Genomic DNA, 9,528 nt, shown 5'->3' with positions numbered 1-9,528 from the left:
AGGAATGTTGTTCACCATCCTGATTTTGTTAACCAAGTTGCAGCAATATATAAGAGTGAAGATCACTTGATTAGTTGATTGTGGTAAGAACTTTTTTCTCTACAACATTAAACATTATGCACTATGTGTGACTATATAATGGATTACAAATTCAGGCTTGCAATAGTGGTGGATGATCAAGTCGAGCCTGCGTTGATCTCCATAATTCAGTAAGTCTATGACTATTAACAACCTCAAATTCTCAATCTTGAGTATTGCTACTCGTTACTTTGTTTTTATTTCCCCTAAAAGAATTACGATTATTTAGATCATCTTGATATAAATTTAATCATAAATTGCAACAAAAAAAAAACTACAACTTTAATAAGATCTTAATCTTTTCTGCATCACTATGATGTGGTAAACGCAGGGATTTCAACATCTTGTTAACATTTGGGGAGGCTATTATGCATGGGTGGACGCTGGATTTGCAGGGATGACAAGCCTGCAGACGAACTCAATACTTTACCCAATAAAATTGCAATAAAAAAACACGACTTAAAGCATAAGCTTGCTATTGGAAGAAAAAAAAATCAGAAGAGATTTGAACATAAAGAAATACACATGTGTGAAGAACGGAAAAAGGTAGAACGTACCAATCCAACGTGTATATATATCTTCTTATATATAAAAGTTAACTCGGGTGATTATTTTAGCCCTAATTTTAACCTAAACCCTAATGCTTGGATTTACTGTTTTAACCCTAATGCTTATTTTCAAATATAACCTTATCTGCTTCTTACTCTTTCTCCTTGATCTTAAACAACTTCTTCCTACTCTTTCTCTTAATCCTACTCACCAACACTCTATAATTGCTTGATTAATGTTTAGCAGTCCTATTAGTATTAACCGATACTGGTTTCTATTTTTAATTTCCGTTACAAACATTACAAGCAGATTATAAGACAAGGTTTTCACACATATATGCTAAAATGTCACTACAATTTGTTTAATTCTTTTATTTTCAATACTGTCAACAATAGTAATTTGTTTTCTACGGTATGTATATATGCTAATTCCCTTTCTTTTCTTTTTTTAAACAAACTACTAACGTAACCAAACATGAGACTCCTTCACATCAGAATTACTTCCTCTCCTCTTACTTGCACTTATTCTTCACTGGTTTAAAGTATAAATCATTCTTTCAATCCCTTTCAATATTTTGTAGGTCCTTTGGTGAAAAACCCTGTTTCTGATCTTGACAAAGCAATCAACAAGCTGAGACTCAAATACAGATCATATATCGTTGAATATGACATTGATGTTGTATGTGTTTGCTGCAAAATATACCTATTCTTAATTATTTGCATTTTATTTTATCAATGTTTGTACTGTTTCAATTTTATCAACGTTTGTGATGTTTTTGTTTGTTATTTATCAAGTTTGAAGTATTGGTCGACAGAGTAAACGGAGCATTTTTCCTCACAAAGGGATGGAAAGAAATTCGTGACTTTTACGGAATCAGTCTTGGTGCCTGGATTACCTTGGTTTTTGTGGGTGACGGGCAATTTCATATACGATTGACTAATAGGTTTCACAAGAGTATCCCCTACCTCGTTTTTGATCCCCCTATGCATTTCCTTCTTGACAAGATGAATCTGCAAGCAACTTTCGATGACTATCTCCCCCCAATAACATCTCTTCTCGCTGCTGCGCCAGACAATTCAAATGTTCAGATGGTAACTATTACATTAATCTTTCGTGAGTCCGTAAAGGTTTAATCCGTAACACATTTGATGAAATTGTTTGTCGCAAATGTCTGCAGGATGTACCAGAAGTTGAGGACTCATGCGGCAATACATGTGTGGTTGACACACCAACCACCAAAACAGGTGCTAAGAGGTCCTATAATAGCATTGACTCTGTGGCTGTTGATGATGGTGAAGCTAGCCAGGCGTCGGCCACAAAACTTACCAGATTTGTTCGTGTCAAAATTGAGCCTAAGGACGACAAAGATGTTTAGCTTGCTCGAATGTTGTAGCCGTTTGCTTTGTTATCGAATTCCTTCAATCTGCATAAATCAGACATTTAATAATCCGTGTTTGGTTCAGTCTATGAAAAATGTTGGTGTCTACCTACTGTCTCCTGTTTTTTCACATGGACAATTGTATGTCGCAATATCGAGGGTTACTTCAAGGGATGGTTTAAAGATGTTGATCAAGGATGAGGACGGCCAAGATACTGATGTGACATCAAATGTGGTCTACATAGAAGTTTTCCGTAATGTGTAGCACTTTATTCTGTAGTATTGTTGTTATTGCATATTGGTACTATTTTTATGTTGACAGACGTTGGATTTTCTTTTCTTCAATAAACTATGTCATTAAATTTATATGTTATGTTACTGTAACAGGGTCGATGTCGTGGAAATTGTTTAATATGGTACATTACAAAGGTTTCTGTCAATTTATTTTATGAATTGAATTATACTATTTTTTCGATTCAAGTAAAATGTTTACTTGAATATTTGCGTAATATTTGTTCTTTCGTATGACCCGTGCGTTAGCACGGGTCGATGATCTAGTGTGTGTATATATATATGAGAAGGGATCCATTGACTCCAAGAGTAACCCTTTATAGTTACTCCAAATCTTGACCCTTAATCTTAATAGGGTTAATTATGTTTCTAGTCCCTATAAAATAGCGACCTTGTAAGTTTAGTCCCTACTTAATTTTAATAGCATTTTTAGTCCCTATAAAAAAAAATTTACTTATAATTTTAGTCCCTGCTAAAACAAAGTTTGATTAATTATCCTTAAACTCTTAAATTTTTGAACGATTTTTTTGAGACAAGATTAGAACACTATGAAAGGTTCGTTTACTAAAATTTAGAATTTTCTGACATGAAATGAATTAAATATGAATTTTTTAAAACGACAAAAGTTAAAGATAAAAAGTAATAAAATCTGGATGTAGAAATCAAATTTTGCAATAATTTTTTGCGGACGAACTTTTAGTAATGTTCTAAACATGTCTGCAAAAAATTGTTCAAAAATTTAAGAGTTTAAGCATAAATTAAACAAATTTGAATTGAGTAGGGACTAATACTCAGTGCAGAAAAACAAAATTAGGGACTAAAAATGCTATTAAAATTAAGTAGGGACTAAACTTACAAGGTCGCTATTTTATAGGGACTAGAAACATAATTAACCCATCTTAATATTAATCAATGGCCTTAATTAATTATTAATAATATTATGGTGAGGATGTTTTACTCCTTCATTATATCAAAACTCACACGCCGCCTGCATCAATTTACGGTTTTTCATCAATGGACAATTGCTTCCTTCTCTTCTCAATTGGTACCAATGAATGAAATACCGAGTTTTTGTTTTTTTTAATCAAAACTTATTGCAAGTTAATCAACCCCATTTATACGTTTTTTAATCACTTTTTTCCTGTGAATCCCATTCCCTACCTTTAAGACTATGGTAAACTAGAATCATATATGGATATATGATGTGAATTTGTATCAAAACGTAGGTATTGATGAAAAACAAGGGCATCTTTGATCGTATTGAACGATAGACAAGTTCATCTTCTTCGTTTACTCTGTTTTTCTACTCTCTTCTCACTGTTACGCTTTGTTTTGCGTTTCTGGTTTTTTTTTCATCGTTCTTTCTTGAACTTTTCCTCGTTTTTCCTCTGAATCTTTGATCGTATCTTTCACTATGGTGCGAAACAACAACAATAATCAGGATCAAAGTCTTGATCCATACTATGTTCATTCTTCAGATAATTCCACAACAGTTACGGTAACACCTCAATTGACCGGAGAAAATTATCACTCATGGTCCATGAAGATGCGAAGAGCTCTTGCGATGAAGAACAAATTCAAGTTTGTTGATGGATCCATACCCGTTCCAGAAGAGGATGATTTGAATTACGCTGGTTGGGAAAGGTGCAATAATCTGGTTCATACTTGGATAATCAATTCCATTTCACCTTCCATTGCACATAGTGTAGTTTTCATAGAAAATGCTATTGATATGTGGAATGACTTAAAAGATAGATTCATGAGAGGAGATAGAATTAGAGTGGCTCAATTGCAAGAAGAAATTGCAACTTTGAAGCAAGGAAGTAAGAAAGTTACTGAATTTTTCACAGAATTAAGAGGCTTATGGGAAGAATTGGATCAGTACAAACCTATGCCTCAATGTACTTGTCCTATTACTTGTACTTGTTTAGCTATGAGGAATAACAAAGGCTTTAGAGCAGAAGATAGAATCATCAAGTTTTTGATGGGATTGAATGAAGATTATCAAGGGGTGACATCACAAGTTCTGTTGATGGATCCTTTGCCACAGATCAACAGGGTTTTCTCAATGGTCATGCATCAAGAGAGAAAGATGCAATATAATGTAGTATCATCACCAGCTATTACTTTGGATGATACAACTTCTGGATTGATCAATGCAGTAGATGGTCAGAAACAATTTGGAAGAGGTAAAGGAAATGTATACTCTCAAGGTAGAGGAAGAGGAACTATCAGAGTGTGTAGCTTCTGTAATGGAACTAATCACACTGTTGAAACCTGCTACAAGAAGCATGGTTACCCTCCCAATTGGGGGAGAGGAGGGGGTAACTCTTTTGCTAATGCCAATTTTGTAGATTGTGAAGATGTGGAATCTAAAGGAAGCACTTCTGCTGGGAAAAATGAAGAGAGTGGAATGATGCTGACTAAAGATCAATATCAAAGTCTGATTGCACTTTTGGAAAAGAGCGATGTTGAAACTAAAGGCTCAGCCAATATGATGAAGACAAATAACTCGAATGTCAATATTGGAGGTAAACTCTTTATCAATAATGCAATGTGCAAAATTGATGATAGTAGTTGGATAGTTGACACTGGTGCAACACATCATACTTGTCATAACTTGAATTGGTTCGCTGACTATAGGGAAATTAAACCTATTAGTGTCACATTACCTAACAAAACCATTGTGGAGGCTTGTCATAGAGGAAATGTAAATTTATCTGACACTTTGCATATACATGATGTACTGTATTTGCCTGATTTTGCTGTCAATCTCATATCAGTCTCAAAACTATGCAAAGAGCAAGATTGCATTGTGAATTTTGAGACTAACCAATGTGTTATACAGGAAAAGAAGGGTATGAGGAAGATTGGTTTGGCTGAGGAAATAGATGGACTCTATTACTTGAAGGCTGAGAAGAAGATACAAAAACAAGCTAAAATTTCAAGTATTTCTGTTTCAAATAACAAGTCTGATAATGTAGTGCCTCCTGGAATTTTGTGGCACCTTAGACTTGGGCATCTGTCTTATGATAGAATGCAGTGTATGAATAAGATGTATAGTTACATTTATGTTAGTGTCCATGTTGCTTGTGATGTATGTCAAATGGCCGGGCAAAGAAGATTACCTTTTCCTATTAGTAAGAATAATGCATATGCTATGTTTGATCTGGTGCATGCAGACATTTGGGGTCCTTTTTCTACTGAATCTATTCATGGTTTCAAGTATTTTTTAACCATTTTAGATGATTATAGTAGACATGTTTGGGTGGTAATGATGAAAAACAAATCAGAGGCCTCAGAAAAGATCAAAAACTTTGTCTGTATGGTAGAAAACCAGTTTGAAAAGAAAGTGAAAATTATTAGAAGTGACAATGGACCAGAATTCTTTTTGCAAGATTTCTATGATAAAAAGGGTATACTTCATCAAAGAAGTTGTGTGTATACACCAAAACAAAATGGGAGAGTAGAAAGAAGACATCAACACATACTGAACATTAGTAGAGCCTTAATGTTTCAGTCAAAGTTACCTAAAAGATTCTGGTCATATGCTGTTTTGCATTCAGTGTTTCTTTTGAATAGAATTCCTACTAAACTTCTGAATAATAGATCTTCACATGAAATTTTATATGGTCAAGCACCAGATTTGAGCCAACTTAAGGTTTTTGGTTGCTTGAGTTATGCTTCCACATTACCAGTTAATAGACATAAGTTTGATCCTAGAGCAAGGAAGTGTGCTTTTCTAGGATACAAATCAGGAATAAAGGGATATATTTTGGTTGATGTTCACAACTCTGAAGTGTATGTGTCCAGAAATGTAAAGTTCTTTGATCTGGAGTTTCCATTTCACTCCCTTTCCTTGAATCCAGTTCCAAATACACACATATACATAGATAGCAGGCATGACTTGTGATAGATCTCTGGCAAGTGCACCAAATACTATCGAAGTAGTAAAAATATCGATCCCACGAGGACTGTTTTTAACTTCAATAATTCAATCGCGTTATAAAAATAGGATGTATAAAAGTTTATTTTTGTTTGCCACTAGGCAGTAGATTTGGTTTGATTTTATGAAATCAAATAAAAGAATAAAATTTGATTAAGAAAATATGGAGAGAGATGAGATCAGGTCTTCGAATCCTCTATGTTTCCCCTAATTGGTTACTGCACCTATTATTACTAATGATTTTCTAGTTTCACGATAGTTAACAAATTAGCCCTAATCAATCCCTTGAGTTAGGACCCTCTTCTTAAACTACAGCCCCTAATTCCTTAGGTGGTCTAATAATCCTTGAAGGTTTTATGAACGTTAACCTAATATCACTAATAAACGATTATCTATTCCTAGACTAACCATGTTTATCAGAACAATTCAATTAGGTCTAAGTCGAAAGCTATGGTCAGTAGTCATTCGATCTCACAAAATCATGTTTATATTTGATCAGGATATAAAAAGCATTAAGAACAATTGAATTAAATAAAGACTAGAAATTCATTAATAAACAATAGAGTTTCACAGCAACATATGATCAATTAGGGTTACATAGGTTCATCTCTGACCTAATCTCTAAGAGATTTAGCTACTCATAATTGAGTTTAAAAATAGCATAATCAATGAAAGAATTAAAACATACATAAACTGGGTTAGAGATGATGAAATCCTCTCCGCTGCAGCCTTCTGGGTGTTAAAATCGCACTTTAGCTCTCCAAAATCGTAATCCTTATGTTTGAGAGTAAGTTGGGCTTAAATAGGCAACTTCTGGATCGCCCATAATCGCATTGCGATTTGAAAATCGTACCACGATGGCTTCTTTGAACCCTAATTTCCTTAAAAGCCCTTCTTGAAATCGTATCACGATTGGCTGGATCGTATTACGATCCAGCTTCTTGAAAAACATGCTCTCTGACTTCAAGAAATCGCATTGCGATTAGAGAATCGCAGTACGATTGGCTTCAATCCAGTTCTTCCAAATTTGTTGCTTTTAACTGCTCCTGGACACTTAATGTTGCTTAGAACTCTATCAAAATGTCAAAATAAGTCCTAAAAATTACGTAATGACAGCATGTCATCACAACCCCAAACTTAAACCATTCCTTGTCCTCAAGGAATTTGCTTGCAACAGTGACAAACGACAGTAAAATAACAGTTACCTGACAAAACGATAGTACCCAAAAGTTCATTCTCCTTCTAGCTAAAGATGAGCTAGTCTGACTTGTTCGCATCCACCAATTCACAACTCCTCGCATCAATTTGAAATAGGGTTCTACCAGTCGACATGCAGGTCTACATATTACCATACGCTTGAAAAGTTTCTAAATATCAATCAAAGTCAATATCATTACACACTTTTGAGGTCTTTAGGGTTATAACGGGGCTTAGGTGAAAGGTGGGATATATTTGGATAAGTAGGCTACACAACATTTGAGTTAGGCATTCCTACGGAAGTTAAAACACAAAATTCAATCCCTCAATCATTCACCTTGTGGTAATACAATCAATGCAAAGGTACTAGAGAACATTTTTAACATTTAGGGACAATCGAGTTTGAAGTTACTCGGATTTTCAATGTTTTGTCCCTTTTTCATCATTCAATTTCTTTTTTTTTTGATACACCATTTTTGTGTGTATTTTGCATGACAATTTCATATTCATTCATTTTTGTTCTCTTATTCTCTAGTACCCCCACCCCAAACTTAGTTGGTTGCAAATTCCAATAGCAACCCCAAACTTTAATCTTTAGCAACATCCTACAATGCCTTAACTCAGAAAATACATTAAGGGACAAATCCTAAAGGTCTCTAGGCTTGTAATGTAGTTTGTCACCGAACAAAAAGTTCTAATCCTACCGGCTCAAATTGGCTAAGAAATGGATAATATATAACAATTAAAATCAGGGTAGGCTTCAAAAAGGCTCACAGGACCAAGCACTTTTGCCTCAGTGTGTATATGACAAAGACCAATCAATAATAGAGAAACAATGCAAGTTCTAGAAATGTAGTTGCATGGAAAACTAATCTAAATATAAGTAAATTGAAAAACAAGATTTGGCAATGAACCTTATGGCTGAGATTTCTGGAAGTATGTGACTACCTAGCAACGCCGTACACTTCGCCTTTGAATCAAGTCACCCCTCCTTTAGAACTTTTGGAATACCGTTTCATCAAACAACTGTTACTAAACTGGAATAGGTCACATAACAAACAAATTCGTCAATAATAAACAAGTGCAAATTTATCACAAACGGGGAAATTAGTTCAACGGACTTTTGACAATACAAGAAATTAAAAACAATACGGAATTAAATAAAAATGTTCAACAGAAAATTACAACAAAACAATAACACAAGCAAAGCTGGACCCTCAGTGATCCAGTCCCATATCCACATCATCATCTCCATCAGTCCCGGGTATCCCATCAAAGAAGTCATCAGCATCTGCCTTCTCTCCTGCCTCAAAATCATTAGTGATCTCCTTCTTCATGAAAGCAGCATATCGCTCCTGGCGATCAAAGTAAGCATTCATAGACTCCCTAGACTTGTCAAATCTCTCATAAGACCCGGTGATAGGCCTCCTATGTATCTGTGCCTCTGCAGCAAACTCAGCGGAGAACCTCAGACGGTTAACCCACATGAGATCAGAGGTCTCATTCATCCAGTTAGCAGAACTGAACATATACTCTAGAACCATAGGATGAAATGGAGGGTAAGAACCATGCTGACTACTACCCTCTCCATGCTCCATTTGTGGTGGCTGCTGCGGTGGTGGTGCTTCAGGTTCACCACTTCTCCTTCGCATATACTCAGCATATTTCTTCATCAAGACATCCATAGTCTTGTCCGTGATAGGCTTAGTGGTCGGAGTATGCAAATCACCCTCAAATTCTTGCACCAGCTTCTTTTCACATAGCCAATTAATCATGCTCCCATGCCCATAGACCGACTTGCTACCCTTTGCGAACATATGAATGTTGTTGGCGATGAGTTCACCAACATTAATTTGTTGTTGATCAAGAATGGCAGAAACAGTGAGTACTCGCTTGAGAGGAATCTCAGAAGAGCAAGATGTGCTCTCAAGCGTTTGAATAACAAAAGAGGCCCACGCCTTTGGAATGGGCAAGAACTCAGCATAAGTCAACATCCGGGCTTTCTTCCATGTCGCCCCTGGTCTACACATTTGGGCAAGCAACTCAGCCCATCGATTATCACCCCAACTTTTTGCTTCACGCTCCAATC

The 9,528-nt window shown here is 35.5% G+C and overlaps 1 long non-coding RNA gene across 1 annotated transcript; it reads left to right on the top strand.

The window, feature by feature from the left end:
- Positions 1 to 544, top strand: LOC146945772 (uncharacterized). The gene is made up of 3 exons (XR_015028201.1): positions 1 to 83; positions 156 to 209; positions 410 to 544. It is a non-coding gene; the product is annotated as an uncharacterized LOC146945772 (long non-coding RNA).
- The last annotated feature ends 8,984 nt before the right edge of the window (positions 545 to 9,528 follow it).

Source organism: Medicago sativa, chromosome 2 (genome assembly GCF_051527215.1).
Source record: "Medicago sativa cultivar Bolivia chromosome 2, Bolivia_mono, whole genome shotgun sequence".
NCBI classification, from domain to species: Eukaryota; Viridiplantae; Streptophyta; class Magnoliopsida; order Fabales; family Fabaceae; genus Medicago; species Medicago sativa.
The sequence above is the reverse complement of the archived record's forward strand: the minus strand, read 5'-3'. Positions and strand labels throughout refer to the sequence as shown.